The sequence below is a fragment of the Molothrus ater genome, chromosome 26 (genome assembly GCF_012460135.2).
Source record: "Molothrus ater isolate BHLD 08-10-18 breed brown headed cowbird chromosome 26, BPBGC_Mater_1.1, whole genome shotgun sequence".
NCBI classification, from domain to species: domain Eukaryota; kingdom Metazoa; phylum Chordata; class Aves; order Passeriformes; family Icteridae; genus Molothrus; species Molothrus ater.
The window spans coordinates 452,667-469,517 of record NC_050503.2 but is presented as its reverse complement, the minus strand read 5'-3'; the positions used below and the strand labels follow the sequence as shown (position 1 = coordinate 469,517).

General features: G+C 46.7%; 1 pseudogene; it reads left to right on the top strand.

Annotated features, from left to right (window-relative positions):
* The first annotated feature begins 2,957 nt into the window (after window positions 1-2,957).
* LOC118697160 (ceramide synthase 4-like) lies at window positions 2,958-16,083 on the top strand (annotated as a pseudogene).
* Window positions 16,084-16,851: the final 768 nt, after the last annotated feature.

Genomic DNA, 16,851 nt, shown 5'->3' with positions numbered 1-16,851 from the left:
CTCCCTGGGCAACCCATTCCAATGTTTAACAACCCCTTCCATGAAAAAATTCTTCATGATGTCCAACCCATACCTCTCCTGGCATGGCTTGAGTCCACTTCCTCTGCTCCTGTCATCCTAATTCCTACCTGGCTGCATCCTCCTGTTAGGGAGTTGTAGAGAGAAGATCACCCTGAGCCTCCTTTTCTCCAGGCTGAGCCCCCCCAGCTCCCTCAGCTTCTCCTCAAAGGACTCACTCTCTAATGGAGAGTTCTGTTTCCAGATGGAGCACTGGGCACCAAGCAGGGCCTGACTCTCTTTTCCCCATACTTTTATCCCCCATATGCACTGATGAGATGTGCATCACACAGTGTGTGCCCACATAATGTTAGTGAGCAGCTGTGGGCGATGAGGCATCCAGCTCCAGGTGAGCCATGAGAAAAAGAGCATATATAGATGCTTCCAGGCTGCTATGAGGTGAGTGAGTCAAGGCTGCCACAGTGTGGCCCTCAGGCTGCTCTAGCCCAAAATTATGGCTGACGTCAATCTGCTGTCCAATCATGGACATCTGCTGCCATTTTGGATCTTATTTTAAGAATAATTTGGCACGGTTGTTTCCTTCTTCCTGCACACAGTAAATTTCAAAGATCTCCATTATCATGTTATTTCACATTATTTCATTCAGAAATGTATGCCCAAGGGAACCTTTTCTTGGATGGCTGCACTTGGAACAGCATTGCTTTTCTCATTCTCACAGGTACAGCAGACACAGTGCCTGCAAATAAAGACAAGGCCTTGTTCAAAAAGCTGAAGTCATGTCTAAACAAGGGAAGGGACCTATAACTTTGTCAGATGAATGTAAGCAGGCCAAGAAATATCCTGAGAAACAACTTGAAAGGCAATATGAAACACTGACAAGATGGCTGGATTCAGAAATGATGGTGGCAGACAGCAGCAACACAGGGATAGGTCAGGCTAGAGCCAAGAAATGCAGTGAGCTGCCCTGTGTGGCTCCCCAGCTGAGGGAGAGAGGGTTCAATACCTGACATCTCACTGAGAACATATTGCAAGAGGATCCACTTCAGGCCAACAGGGGAGAAAATGTCACCTAGCACACAGATTACCTGAGTAACAGCAAACCTTCAAACCCACTGGCAGGAGGAAATTTGCACTTAAAGGAGTTCAACTACCAACTGTGGAATGCTGTTCTTTGTTTCAAATCATCTTGTTATCAGAAAAATTTAAGAAGGTTCCAGTGGGAATGTAAGAAACTTCAGCCTTCTGTAGTCTGACATGAAGACTGGTCAGAGCAGTAGATAGTATTATATGTGATAGAATGTTGTGTTATTATGCTCCCCCGGTTTAAGCTGGAATGTTCTGTTACCCCCTTTTTCTGTATAATGGTTCTGTCTGGAATTCCCCCTCTTTCCCAGTTATCTGTCCATCACCAGTTACCTTGGAAACTCGCGCCCTTTCTGTCACCCCCAAATGCCCCCCTTTTATCCAGAAACTTCGGGGGTATACATGGAATTATTGGACCGGGGACTGGGGTCTCACCTTTGAGCTCTCTCGGTTGGCTTCCCGTCCTGTCTCTCTGAAAAGCCCGCGCTCACCGTGGGCTCCCATTCGCTGCCTGTCTGAGCTCTCCCATATAACACGTGTATTCCCTCCCCCCGTCGCCCTTCAATCCGGCAGCTCCCCCTGGCTGTTACTCCGCGTTCTGGAATAAAACCTGGACTAGTCCCGGTCGGAGGGACACTCTCCCATCCTTGCCTGTTGGTGCCGTGCCTTTTTATCCGCCTCTGGCAGAGCTGAACGCCGATCCAGCGCGTCCCTGAGACGGAGCGGCTCCCGCTCGCCGAGCCGCGAAACCGCGCACGCTCCCTGCCGCTCCGTCTGCTACCGGCAAAGAGGCGGCGCAGGCGGGATTTTTAAAGTCACGGTTACCGCAATAGAATTTTTGGAAATAGGTGTGAACATAATAGGAAAGAGTCCCCACAGGGCGGGGGGTTCTGTGGGGAAGTTGTCTCACTCTGCTGGAGTTACCCCAAAGAATTGGTGAGCACATCTAGTGGAGAGAACCTGCACCCTGCTCAGCTTTGCAAAGGCATTCAGAAAGGTCCCTCACCAGCCTGATGAGGAAACCCACCTGAGCTGAGTATGAGAGACCAACACTGGTCATTTGCAACTCTGTATCGGTGCAGGTGCCCCCAAAAAGGGGGAGGGAAAGACAAAGCAAAATCAGCTGATAATGAAGGTTCTTCATGATGGTGTTGCAGGCTGTCTGCTGCAGTTCACAGCGCTGAGAGACTGACAGAACACAGGTGAAGCTGAGTGGAGCAGAGGAAGGTGATGCAGGAGAAAGGGTGTCCTGAAGTTCTGGTCTGTGTGTGAGCACTCCAGAACTGCTCTGGGGAGCAGTGCCTCAGCTTTGTGCTCAGTATATGAGGATTCAAAATGCAAAGAGGATATGGGATGTCACTGGCCAGGATGAAGGAACCAAAACTGGGACTGCTGGGACCTTGAAGATGCCAGAAGATTTTAATGGATGTAGACAGTCTCCCCTGGGACCTCCATCCACACCCTCTGCTGGGTGTCAGAGCTGATTAAGAGATGAGGGCTTTGCAGAATGAGAGGGAAAGAAAGAGGGGGCAAAAGAGATAACTCTGCTGATAGTGTCACCAGGTAGGTGTCATCTGTGAAACAGAGTGAAATTGAAATCAGCCACCTCCTTGACACCCTCTAAGTTACTCTTGTGTACTAGGACATCTTGCCCGACCTCCAAGCTCACAGACATGTCAAAACAAGTGATGATATTTCAACTGGTCTGACATACTCATGGGATTGAGCAAGAGATTGGGACAGTGAGTGATGAGCTGTTGAGTTGGGAATCCTGATTTAGCAGTGAGCTTTATGCCTTACTAATACCTGCTTGCTGCAGGCAGCCACTGGTTTCTGTGCCCACTGTCTTGACCAGAATGGGAGTGTCAGAGGGGTCCTGGCACCATGAATACTGCCTGCCACCTGGAGCTATCTGGGAAGACTTGAAGGGGTCTGCAGTACCCACAGCCTCAGCACCTCCTGCTCTGCATCCCTGGTGCCCCATTATTGATCTTTGATGCATCTTTGAAAGGCGAGTGCAGCACCTCTGGTTTCTCCTGTGCTGATTGCCACCAGTTTTGCAGGGCTGCTCCAGAATAATCCTTGCCTGCCTCTTGACCACTACAAAGTGCACTTGGGATTGTCCCCAAGAATTATGAATCTCTCTGCTTTTCATACCATATGGAATTGTATGGTATGGCAGCTCTTTCCCCTGCCCTCCCTCTCTCCTGTACCTGTAGTTGTGAAAAGACAAGTCAATCTCTCAGTCACACCTTAGCTGTGGGTGGGTCCCTCTGGAGACAGTCCAAGACAGATAAGGCAGCTTGCAGCACAGATAAGGGATTTACTGGGTATGTCAGTGCTGGAAGCCCCTAGCTGAGCCAGGGTTCAGCCTGATCCTAGAGGATGCTTCTGAAGGTGCTGTGTGAGCTCCCTACCCCAGAGCTCCTAGGGCTGCCATGGGACCTCTTTGCTCACACCACTCTTTGCCCAGCTCTGCCTCACTTTCTCCTCCTGACACCAGAGAACCCCAGTTCTGCCAGGGGTGATGATCCACTCCAGGGTCCCAGCTGCAGGCTTGTCACCCCCAGGGAGCCTGAGGACTGGTTAGTACCTTCCCAGAACTTGTCTGTGGAAATGAGGCAGATCCACATTGCTCATCCCATGAGATGGATTCAGAGAGGGCTTTGAGCCCCTTTTTCAGGAACAAGGACTGACATGTGGGGAGGTGCAGATCAGACCTCATGCTCAGAAAATTGGAAGCTGGTCAGTTAAAGCAGGGCTGTGTGCCCCTGTGGGCAGAACTGCCAGTATGCTTCCCACCAGGCACAGCAGGACTCCAGGGGGGGGAAAAGGGGAGGACATGAAGTATCAAAGCTGTGGTCAGCAAACCTGCCCTAAGCTGGGACAGAGGGTCTCTCCTGGAGGAGGCGGGGAGCATTGACCCATCTGCCCCAAGTGCTGGCTCCTGCCTGCAGTGCACAGCCACGTAAGAAGATGAGGCAGATGAGGGCTGTAGGAAGAGCCAGAGTTAATTCCAGGGTCATCAGGTCTTCCCTCAAAGAAGGGAAGGCATGTTGCACCTGCTTGGCTTCCTAGAAACAACATGATTTAAGACACAATGCCTCCCACTAGAGCTTTGTTGCGGTTTCCTGCAGGAACCAGCATATTCCCATGTGTTCTGTCCTTGGCTCCTGCTGCAGACAGTGGTCAGGTACCCTGGATACAGAGCCCCTGGGACACTCAGACACTTGCAGACTGTTGTTGTAGCATCCTCTGGACTGCTCAGGAGCGCAGTAAGGAGGGCCAGCATATACTCCAACACAGAGGCATGCTCTGTGTCCTATTGCCTCAGCAAAATTAATTATTGCTTATTTAGCCATCGTTACTGTTGTCTCCACTCCACCTTTGCTTTGGTGCTTTGGTGCCATTGTGCTTATGAAGAAAGAGCATGGACCTAGCAGAGGTACCAAGCCCTGAGTGTGCACTGGAGCAGCATTGGGAGCCTTGGGCTGTACCCTGAGCCAGGTGTGGGAGCACTCTGCTGGTGCTGGGGCTCTACATCCAGCACAGAGCATGGCACTGGCAGCATCTTCCTGTTGGCTGACCCTGGCTGCCAGTGTGGGCACACAGGTCCTCTCCTGCCAGAGCTCCTTCCTCTTACAGAGCCCTGACTCTGCCCTTGGGCAGGGCACGGGGGTGAGCGACAAGCAAAGGCCCGAAGTTCAGACCAATGCCACACTGGAAGGCTCCTACATTCTGCTGGGCAGAACCCCAAAGAAGGTGAGTGTCTCCTGTGTCCCACTGTCCCAAAAGCCCAGGCAAGCAACACCTTCTCTCTGTCCCCAGGCCAGGCCAACCAGCCTCACAAGCCAGGCAGTTGCTGTTTGCCACCCTTCAGGGAAGAGATGTACCAACAGATATTGCAGCAGCTTCCAACATGTTCAGCAGCTGCAATCCCAGCACCCCTGACCTGCTGCGTGTCAAACACAGCAGCTGCTGTGACAGCTGCTGGCTCTGGCTCTACCCTTTGGGTAGAGTCTATTAAGGCTGCTTAGTTTTGGCAGAACTCCAAGTCCTTCAGAATCACAGAATCATTTAAGTTGGAAAAGCTCTCCGAGATCATGAAGTCCAGCCATTCTCCCAGCGCTGCCATGTCCCCATGTACCACATCTACCTGTATTTTATATCTCTTCAAGAATGGGGACTCCACCACAGTCCTGGGCAGCCTGTGCCAGGGCTTGAAGTTTTTCCAATCTAAACCTCTCCCGGAACAACTAGAGGCCATTTCATCTTGTTCTACTTCTGCCAGGGAGTTGTAGAGAGCGAGAAGGTCTCCTCTGAGCCTCCTTTTCTCCAGGCTGAGCCCTCCCAGCTCCCTCAGCTGCTCCTTATCAGCCTTGTGCTCCAGACCCTTCCCCAGCTCTGCTCCCTTCTCTGGACATGCTCCAGCCCTTCAGTGACCTTCTTGGGGTGAAGGGCCAAAAACTGACCCCAGGACTTGATGTGGGGCCTCACCAGTGCCTAACACAGAGGGACAGTCACTGCCCTGGTCCTGCAGCCACACTGTGGCTGGTACAGGCCAGGTGCCATTGGCCTTCTTGGCCACCTGGGCTCACGTTCAGCCACTATTGACCAGCACCCCCAGGTCCTTCTCCACCAGGCAGCTTTCCAGCCACTCTACCCCAAACCTGGATTGTCCCATGGGGTTCTTGTGACCCAAGGGCAGGGCCCGGCCCTTTGCCTTGTTGGCCTTGGCCCATTGATCCAGCCTGTCAAATTGCCTCTGCAGAGCATTCCTGCCCTCCAGCAAATCAACATGCCACCCAGCTTGGTGTCATCTGTGAAATGACTGAGGGTGTCCTTGATCTCCTCGTCCAGATCATCAATGAAAATATTAAATGTGACTGGCCTCAAAACTGAGCCCTGGGGGAAACCACTGGTCTCCAGCTGGATTTAGCTTCATCCACCACCAGTCTCTGGGCCTGGATCATGACTCACACTGATGCATTGATTTTAAAAAATAATTTACTGTAATCATGATGAAGCTTTGTCAGATTAATTATAAAATGCTCATGAGCTCATCTTTACATTAATTTTAATCACAGTTTATAAACCTTAACTCTTATCATTGTTACGTTTGCCCAATTATCCCATCATAAAAAAACCAAACTATTTTAGGTAGCAACAATTTTAATTGAATAGTTTAGAAAATATATATATTGACAATATAATTTGATAAAAAATAAAGGATAATTTGGTTCCAATAATAGCGCATAAGCAAAAGATAACCATGGGGTACGGAGTGCAGGGCTCTGGACCCTTGCCACCTCACGTACAAGCTTGCCAAATGAAGATTCCCCCCTTTTATGCCATGTGTCAATGCCATCTCCTCCCATTTTCGATTCATCACACTTCTACCTCCGCCCTCATCACCACCTTTACCGCGCATGCTCCACCACTCGTTTTGGTGGTCGCACCAGTCTTTGGAGGTCGTTTTTGATGAAGGCCTCTCCTCTTCCTCGATGTCCTTTAATTCACCTTTGGGTTACACCTGTGCACCAAGCCAGTACAATGTAAGCCAAGACTAACATATTACTACATTTAAGCATCAAAGCAATAAATCTCTTATAGTTGGCATTTTCCTGGGACCTAACCAGATTTCCCTTTCTTTCTGTTAATTTTTAGTAACTGTTATCTCTTGTTATTTTCTCCTGTCCTTGAACATCTGCAGGAAGGGGGGGGTGGGGGGGGGGGGTGGAACCCCTCCTCTCCCATTCTTTCTTGGCATTACAACTTTAAACTGTTTTATTTCCAAATATTAATTACTGCATCAATATTGATTACTGTTTCAATTTTGTCAGCACGAATCATACCTATTTAGCACATCATGTTATTTGGAATTCATGAAGAAAATGAGAATGATAGAATTGATGCCTTTGAGCCTGTGACTGCCACTTCAACAGCTGAATGGTTTACTGACATTATGGAGTGAACCATGTGTCTATTTCTTTATCTTTCCAAGTTGAAACTTCTTTTATCTTCAGCTTTTATCAATAGCTGATAATTATAAGCCAAAATTGTATCAGATATGAAAATAAATGTATTTGGACTTTTATAGCCAGACATTACATCCCATTGTGTACAGGTGACAAAATTTAACCAGGGAGAGGCTGTGCTTACTTCTGAACCTGCATTTAGGTATGTCTGAATTGGAGTTTTAAAATGGCCAAAACAATCTGGGAGTTCACAAATGCAAACAGAGTTGATACAATTTTTTCAAAGAAAGGTGTACTTTGGGCAGAGGTAGACAGGCAGAAGCAGGCCCTCCTCCTCCCTCACAGGGAATGACAGCCCCCAGAAGGTTCAGTCCTTTCTCCCTGCTCTGTTTTCCGGGAGGAGCTGGTTGCACTGGCCAAGCAAAGTGACCTGCCTGTCAGAAAGTGGAGACCTGGTTCAGGACCAGGGGGCCCAGGACCACCCCAGGTTGATGAAGAAGTTCTGTGAGGCCAGATAGTTGGGTTAGATTTTGGTGATGGAGACCTCCAGCAGGCCTGCACATCATCAACATCCTCTGTCCTGTCCTTACCCCAAACCCACTCCCAGGGAGCTGCTGTGGCTGCGAGCAGAGCCTCTGTCCCATGAGGGGAGGTCCCCTTAGTGCACACAGAGCCACACTGCAGCACTGCCAGCTTCCCATACTTACCTTTGAAAAGTTAAATTTGCCTCAACAGAGTCTACTGGCCTTGATGGAGAACAGGTTTAAATCTCAAAATCCCTCAGAGGGATTTTGAACACAAAAGCCGCTTGTAAAATGTGTTAAACTTATTTTCAAAGGTGATTTTGATACAAAATTAAAATTTTAAGATCTTGTCAGCATGGATGGTTGGACAGAAAATTAATCCATGAAGTGCAGTTAGGAGGCAGTGCAAGCCATGAAAGAGGGAGGTTAAAACTGAACAACCCAAGAAAGCACCAAAATCCTGACAGCTTTCCTTTTCCCTAAGTTGTTTGCTCTCTTATATTAAATCTTCCTGCATATCTTAGTAATGCATGGAGTCATGGTGGAGAGAGGAGTCACCAAGTGTCTTGATCAAGAGAATCAAGTTATCTCTGGTTCTCACCTTGAGGTTTAATGCTATATGTACATAAAGACCCCCATCAGGTAAGAGATCTACTCCTCTTCCCCCTCTAAAAAAGAAATTATTCTGTGCTTGAATCATGTTATTATGTTTAAAAAAATATACTCTCCACCTGAAAGCTTGTGCATTGCTTCCTACTGCAGCATTTCTGAAGAAACTTATAAACGCCCCAGTATTCCTGTGCCATCACTGAGAAAAATTTGTTGCCTTCCACTGTCTGGGGTGTATAAGCATCTGATAGGTGATCTACAAACATCCACACAACAAAAGGAGACAGGGAGAGTCATCTTGGTAGTCTTACTGCATCCTCTTTAGCACTGATGGAATGCCCAAGGAATCTGGGCAAAGGCTGGATCTCAGCAGAGCCTGGTTGGGCAGGGAATACCCTGAAGCACATGCTTCCATGTGCCAGCAGATCTGAGATTCTGCAAATCTCTGTCCACACAAGCACAGGTTCCCCTGTGGGCATCCTGAGCACAGCCTGGGGAGCTATTTCAACTCTGGAGGAGGTCTTAATTCCTTGTTTTCTGTTTTAGTTGGAGATTTACATTTTATTTCACCTCATTCTTCTCTGGACTGGCTCTTCTGTATGATGTAAGCATGTGAACAGGGTCATGCTGTGAAGTGACACCTTTCAAGGGCTCTTTGTTCATTGCAAATGAGGCTGATGGTCCCAGGCCACTTTAAAGAGCCCATCCAAAGACGATGGGTGGTCGTGACTGTGGGTGCAAAGCCAAAGAAGGACAAATTCAGGGGTATGGAGCAGAATCATCCCCAATCCTGATTCAGCAGTTCCCTTCTCCCTGGATGGAGATGGCTAGCTGTCAGTGATGTCACTCTGCTGTTCTTGTCTTAGATCCTGGTGTAAGTGCTCCCCACAGATACCTACACACAGCTCCTGCATCTCAGACAAGAGCAGACCCTGTCCTGACTGTGGCTGCTGCCCACTGCTCCAAAAACTTTCCCTATGACATCTTGTACATTCACTAATGATAAATGCATTTTGCCAACCAGTTTCTCCAAAGCTCAGAGCCAGATTGGATCTAGCATGGGTACATTGAGTCCTTGCAATACCTCTTCCCATGGTCTTCATGTGTCATTAAAAGGCACTGGGTTCTTACTGCTGCCTTCTCTATGCACAGAAGCCCTGGTTTTGGAACGACACCAAGTGCTGGTTGAAATTTCCACAACAAGTGAGCAGCACATACATGGAATCACAAGATAATTCATATTGGAAGAGAGATAAGAATGATTCTTGTCCGACCTCCTGCTTGCAGAACTTAGCTGTGAGATCAGATCAGGTTACCTAAGGCTTTTCCCAGTTTAGGTTTTCCAGTTTACTTTCGAAAACCTTCAAGTATGGAGACAGCACCACCTTATGACAAAAAGCTTTATACTCATACCTCACTATATCCACCTGTCTTATTTCAACACCCCTCTGGTCTCTCATCCTCACATTATGCATTATGCAAACAGTTTGACACCTGCTTGATGAGCTCCTCACATGTGCTCCCACATGACAGCCCATGGAGAGCTCTGCTCAGAGCAGGCACCTCTTCTCACTTTTTCTGTCACCCAAGACTTTTTGGAAGTGGCTGTCTGTGCCACAAAAGGGGGTCAGGACATCTGACACTTCAAAGCAGGAATAAAGACGAGGTGTCTGAGTCTCTGAAGAGGGGAGACCCCAGCTGCTCCCAGTTCAGTTGCAGACAGACCAGGGCTAGTCCTGGCTTTGGACTTGTCAGTACATCAGCAAACAGTTAAGTCAGTGGGAACAGGAAAATTTAGGCATGACCAGCACCTGCTGTCCCAAACATGGGTTGAATGAAGAGGAAGACTCTTCCCCTCTCCTGAACCCAGGCCTAGGCAGGGCTGTCACACTGCCTGTCATTTGTCTTACAGCCTCCACCACCCATATTGGGCTGGTTCTACCTCCTGGAGCTCTCCTTCTACTGCTCACTGGTGGCCACCCTGCCCTTGCATGTGAAGAGGAAGGTGATTGACCACAGCACAACCAGATGGTTCAGTCAGCCCCCTATGCCCCTGCCCCACTGTCAGCTCCCTGGGGGTGCAAAGGAGAAGGCACAAGTGCTGCTGTGAAGCCCCTTGTGCATGTGAACCCCTTCAGCTCTCAGAGCACCCTGCACTGGGCCCTGCTCGTGTGTGGCATGGCCTTCCTGTCTGCCAAGCTGGGGAAGTGCTGGGGGCCCGGGACTGGTCAAGGGACAGCACTGGGTGAACATCACAGCCTTTCCCAGCTCTCAGGTGCTGCCTGCACCACAGAGCTGTGCCCCCCGATGGGAGGGACCTGGCCTGCCCTGCCCTGATGAGGGTCCTGTAAATGTATGTGTGACTTTTGCAGCACAGTCAGCTGAAGAAGCACAGGCAATTGAAGAGCTCCTCCATTATAGCCAATGGGTAGGACCTGCCCCAGGCCAAGGGCAATCTGCTGTCATTACAAAAGGCCTTCAATACACAGAGGAGGCATCTGGAAGAAAATATGGGGTATTAAGAAAGCAATGTTGGAAGGGCAGATTGATTCACGAAAACTTAAAAAAATCCATCTTACAGCATGTTTGCACCTACAAATGTCTCATGGGTATTTATCTGGGTTTCCATAAACTGGGCATAAAGGACAAAATCCTCTTCTTGAGATTGTGCAGGACCTCAGAGAGCTGTAGTGTGGTGGGGAGCACTGATGATTTGTGGAGATGTTTGACACATCCTAGTGAAGCAGCACTGTGCAGGATCAGATGCCGCCAGGGCAAGGTAAGACTGACAATCTCTCCTCTCATGACAGGACTTTAAAGAACAGATTGTCCACCACATCGCCACCATCACTTTGACCTTTGTCTCCTACTGTGACAATATGATATGGTTTGGGATGGTAGTCATGCTGGTCCATGATGCCTCTGGTTATATTTTAGAGGGGTGTTACCCTCACCTGGAAATCATGGAATCACTGGATGGTTTGGGGTAGGAAAGGACTTTAAGGCCCATCTCATTCCACCCCCCTGCCATGGGCAGGGACACTTTCCACTAGATCAGATTTCTCCAAAACCTATTCAACCTACCCCAAGGATGGGGCAACCTCAGCTTCTCTGGCCAACCTGTGCCAGGTTGGCAATTATTTACTCTCTGAGTAAATAATTTCTTCCTAACATCTAATCTAAATCTCTCCGAGTTTAAAACTGTTGCCTGTGTAAAAAGTCGCTGTCCCAGTTGCAGGCCTGTGCTCATGCCTGTGGGCAGCCCTGGCAGCTGTGCACATTGCTACACATGACACATGTCAATGCAGTGCCCATGAGTGGGACACGTGAGTTGGTGACAGAGAAATTAGGAAGTACTTGTTCTGCTGCTCTTGGGGAAAGGTAATTGGATGCAAAGAGACTAGGACACATCCCTACAAGCCTGGTCATCCTTGCAGGATGTGGGAAATCCCTCAGCCCCTAGATGGAAACACAGGCACAAGGGACATCCAGAAATTTGTTTCTCTACAGCTTGCCAGGATACTCCATTACCTGGAATACAAGTGGGTCTGTGAAGCAGTATTTAATGGTTTTGCTGTGGTTTTCATCATCTCCTGGCTTGTCATTTTCCCATTAATGTGAATAACATTTTGATGTCCTCTGCATGTGGGTGTTATGCGTTGTTAGAGTTCCTGGATAGGTGACCCTCCATGCTGAGGGAGGAAAGGCAGAGAACAGAACACTACAAGTTCAAAAATTAATTCAACTGGAACAGAAGAACACACAGGGGAAAAAAAAAAGCCCTAGGGTTTTAACTATATTAATGAATTAATTCTACTAATTAATCTAGAGCCACAGCCTCTGCTCCTCTTCTCCCACTCCTAATGTTATAAACACTGGTTCCTATTAGAGAGAGAAGGTGCAGACCATACTGGTTAGAATTTCCCAAGAAATTCTTAACAGACTAAAAAAGCCTTAAAGCTCAAGTCTACTAAGATACAATACCAAAAAAAAACCAAAAAAAAACCAGCACAGTAAATTTAAAGTTGCCCACCATGGATCTGAAATAAAACAAGAAAATCATGAGGCATTCAGGGCATGCTGGGAGGGCAATGGCAATGGTTCCTCCAGAAGCCACACACAGGTACCAGCCTTGGAGAACGGCTTTTGGATACACACATCTGGCAGCCCTTCCAGCCTTTAACTGGGCTGAAGTTGTTCTTTTTTCTTTACCTTTGCCAAGCTGCCTGGAAAAGCTGATAGTGACTAACTTCCCATAAACTTATTCCACAACACTAGCATTATAGTCTAATCTTTCTGTTTTCTTTCAAACCAAACATTTCATTTGTTACACCAAGAAGAATTTTAAAAATAGGGCATGCTATACACACAGAACGGGATAAGTCTCTGTTGCTGTCCTTTGTCCCTACCCTTGCTGCATACCACCACCGAAGATGCTGAGTTTTGAACTATGGTCATGTTGCCATTTAGTCTGGATGCCTATGAGGCTGACTTTGCATGACAAGTCCCACATTCTGGTTGTTATAAGTAAAAGTTATGTTAAAGTAGGGTATAGTTCAATTATATTGTATTAATTATGTTATATTAATTGTATTATGTTAAGAGTGGGCAGGGGGTTATTAGAATGTTCTAGGAGAAGGGTCCAGGGTTTGGTGGAAGGGTGGTCTGCCGGGGCAAGGCGAGGTCGAAGAGGGATTGGATGGAAGATCTGACCAATCATTCAAAGCCCTGCAGAAATGATTGGTCTGAATGAACGGTGTTAAAGACCAATGAGAAGCCTGGAAATGGACCAATCACCATGTGGATCAAAAATGGACCAATCCTGGACTCAAAGGGGGCTATAAATGGAGGAAGTTAGGTTGAATCAGGGTTCTTTTTGGAAACTTGCTTGGTGCTGAGGGCCTAGTGCACTTGGGATAGCGCACTGTTCTGTTTTTGGCTTGCTTTGTGGCTTATCCTAGGTACTCCGTTCCTTGCAGCTATTTTAATAAACGAGGACCTGTTTCTCCAGAGACAGTTTGGCCTCGTTCATATTCATAACATGGTGGTCATATGTCTGCCTTAGAGAGAAAAGCACTAAAAGCTTGAGGCAACTTTCCTGAGAACAAGCACAACTTAAGTTGTCTCCACTACTAAGTGTGAAGTCCCAGAATCCCAAACTGCTGTACCATAATGTAAGGACAAAGAAGGTAAGAGGTGTCAGACTAAGGGTCCCCTGAGATCAGCACGTCTCAGCACCAACAGCAAGCAGCAGAGATCGAGGAAGGCAAGTGCAGAGCAATTACATGCTCTGTCCAACAAGGTTTCCCAGCATACAATTTATTCATGTCATAGGTAATTTGTGGAGGAAGACATACTAGCAACTCATCATTTCTCTCCTGTGCTGAACTGCTCTCTGTCCTGTCTGCTTTCCATTTCCAACCCAGTGCTGTCCTCTTTTCTGTTCTCATCACTGAGGATACCAACTTTCTGTGACTTTTGTTAAAAATAATGCTGTGTCTAGCTGGTCATCTGCGCCCTTAACTCTTCCCTAAATTCATTTTAAAAAGCCATTATCTTTTTATTTAAGTGAGGTCTCCTTATGGTTTCACTTTTCCCCATTGTTCCTCTTAAGATTTAGTTTAGGAGAAATGTTGCCAGTTCCTGTCTCTTCTAAGGGAGCATTGCAGGTGTCTGATAACTGACCTGTTTGCAAAGCCTATTGCATTGCTGGTGATTTTAATACAGAGCTTCAGCAGGTCCTCTGAGACTTGCTTTGTGAGAGCTGGGCACAGTGTGAAGCCTGGTGGTGCCATCCTGGTTCAGCTCAGCTCTGCCCTGGGAACACCTCAGCCAAGTCATTCTGCAGAAAGACACTTAATCCTTGTAAGTCTGAAGATACTTAACCTGCTTTCTTTACTCTTGTGTCTTCTGATTTGCCTCTCCCTCTCTTTCCCACAGTGTACATTATTATTTCATTACAAAAGTTTGGTTGTTCCCCATAAGCTGTCTCATACATGCTTTCCTGGTGATCCTATAGTTGTTACACATTTTCTGGTCCTGTGTGATCATCCAGATGATCTTCAATGTCATCCTCTGTGGTGAGGTATGAAAAGTCTTTGTCTCCTTTGTGCCACCACTGCTCATGAGAGAACGTGAGGTTCAGGGTGACTCCTACTTGCCTGCAGGAAGGAAGGAGAGAAATGAGATTGCCCCACAAACAGCTAACAGCTTCTTAAGGCATATGTTGGGAGCTGTATGGATACCTTATCTCACAAAGATCAGAGCAGGAGCTCACTTCTAGCTTGCAGCTATGTTCTAGTGACATGGGAGCCATCCACAGACCTTTCTCCTCACCACCTAATGGCTTCTCAGTATGTAGTATCAGAGAACTGCAACCTGTTGGTATGTCCAAAGAGGAGTAAGGAAGGAGCAAACAGGTAAGCCTGGCAGATAGCACACTGTGTATTTGGATCTCTGAGTTTTGGGTGCCTTCCACAGGCTCTTGGTTCATGCCAGAGTTTGTATAGGGTTCACTTGGACAAATGTCATCAGAGAGGGCAGCTCCCTAGCCTGCCTTGCTAACAGAGGGAGATGACATTGAGGGAGCATCTGAGAAGATTTCGTGAAAGCTTTGAGGACACGGGGTGAGAAAAAACCTCTCCACCATGTTGGTGCTATGCCTTCAACTTCCTTGAGTTACCCCTTCATCAAAGCTAAATTACAAGAAAAAGCAGTTTTTCTGAGGAAATGATGGAGGACACCCTACTAGTTGGAAAACAAACCTGTGGGAGCTTTCAAGTAAGAACTACAATTTAATAGAAAATTAAAATAAAAGCAGAAAACACTGGCTTAAACTGACAGTCAGGATACAACCTGACACACTATTAGTCGGGGTGGTGGTGGCAGTCCCATTAAATGGTGGCTGCAGTCCTCTTTTAGTGATAGATGTGGTTCTGTTGAAGTGCTGATCCCGTAGAAAGGTCTGGTCTTCCTCTGAAGGTCCAGGGAGGTTATGAAGCTCTTCTCCTCTTGGAATCTAGTAGGTAAGGCTCCTCACGGTGTTCCAAACTCAGATTATACCCGGGTAGAAATGCTTGGTTCCTCCCCATGGGTGGAGCATTGCACAGTGAGATGATGTAATTTTTGAGTCATGCAGTGAGACTTGATGGCCCATTGGCAGAAGATATCCCCAGGAGGTGTTATCAGGGCTGAGTCATGGAAGAGATAAAGAACACAGCCCTGCCTGTTTTTAACAGTTTATGAAGATGATGATAGAATACATACTTTTGGTTACATCTTACATTGTAACCTGAGACAGACACGCTCATGGATTGTAGACAATAGCAAAAGAAGGAGTCCAGTGCATATGCTTGCTGGACAAATCTCTGTTGGCTTTCACAGCTTCAACAGTAATATATTGCATGGAAAAATATGCTGAACAACTATATGTAGAATAAATACAAACTTATTTTCAGGAAATCATATTACAAGACACATTATCAGGGTGAGAAAAATTGGGTGAAACCATAATAGAGTTAACACCTGTCAGTTTAAGTCAATCTCCCAATGCAGGGACAATGAGGCACTGGCTTTAATGACATGATCACACCTCTTTTATTTTAGCTGCCATGTTACGCCCTGAGGGCAGTGAAGGAATATAGGACTAGTCTTCTTAAATACAATTTAAACTTTCTTTTCTCCCGAAAAGACAAGATGCCAGAAGTGACACCAAAGAGAGTGACAAGAGCAAGGAGAGGATCTGGCAAAGAACAAAGAATAACACGGGGCTTGCTGCAAAACACCAGGATCCAGGGCAGTGCTTGGAATGCAGGAAGGCTGAACAGGAGTTGGGAGAGAGGCTGGACAGGGCTTCACTGCAGTGTGCCTGAGGCCTAGGTGGTGAATTTCATCACATCTATAGGCAGTTAAGTCACTTCAGGAGTTGTTTCCTATAATTCTTCTATTAGGATTATTCTTTTACTATTACTCTATAGCCTTTAATCCAGGAAGAAAAGGGTATACTAGCCAAAGACCCACTGTATAAAGAGAAGATGGGTTGAACAAGCTGCTGAAGATATGACTCCTATCTGTGATTATCTGAAAGCCTTCCCAAAAGGTTCATGAGATAATAAACTAAAACTGGGGAAGATTTAACCAATTTGCAGTTTCAAAAGACAGTGGCATTCATTGCCAGCCACCCCACAAAAGGACTTGCGTGTGAAAGGTACTGGTTTGAATGGCAAATAAGTTTTCACTTGGGAAGTATAAAATGGTCAGGCTCTGGGATAAACCATTTCTGCAGCTAAGGCCAGGTTAAATTACACAAGCTGTATTTTCTGTATGAATTATTCAAAATAGCTCTGATGTCTAAAGATTTTGCTTACTGCATGTCCACTCAGGGAAAAGTCTCCTAAAATGGAAAGGAACTAAATTCTTCCAAAGGCACTTTTTTCTATCAGAAATTATACATAATAAATGAAAGCTTTCTATATGGATGTAATAATTTTGTTGAGATTTCAGTTTTAAAATTGGAAAATAGGAGCATTACAACACTATCATTTTACCTGGATAGCTTAGGAGTTGGATGATGCTTCATCTTATAATTTCTTGCATAAGTTCTAATTTTCAGAATTTATAGCATAACAATAAATTTTAAG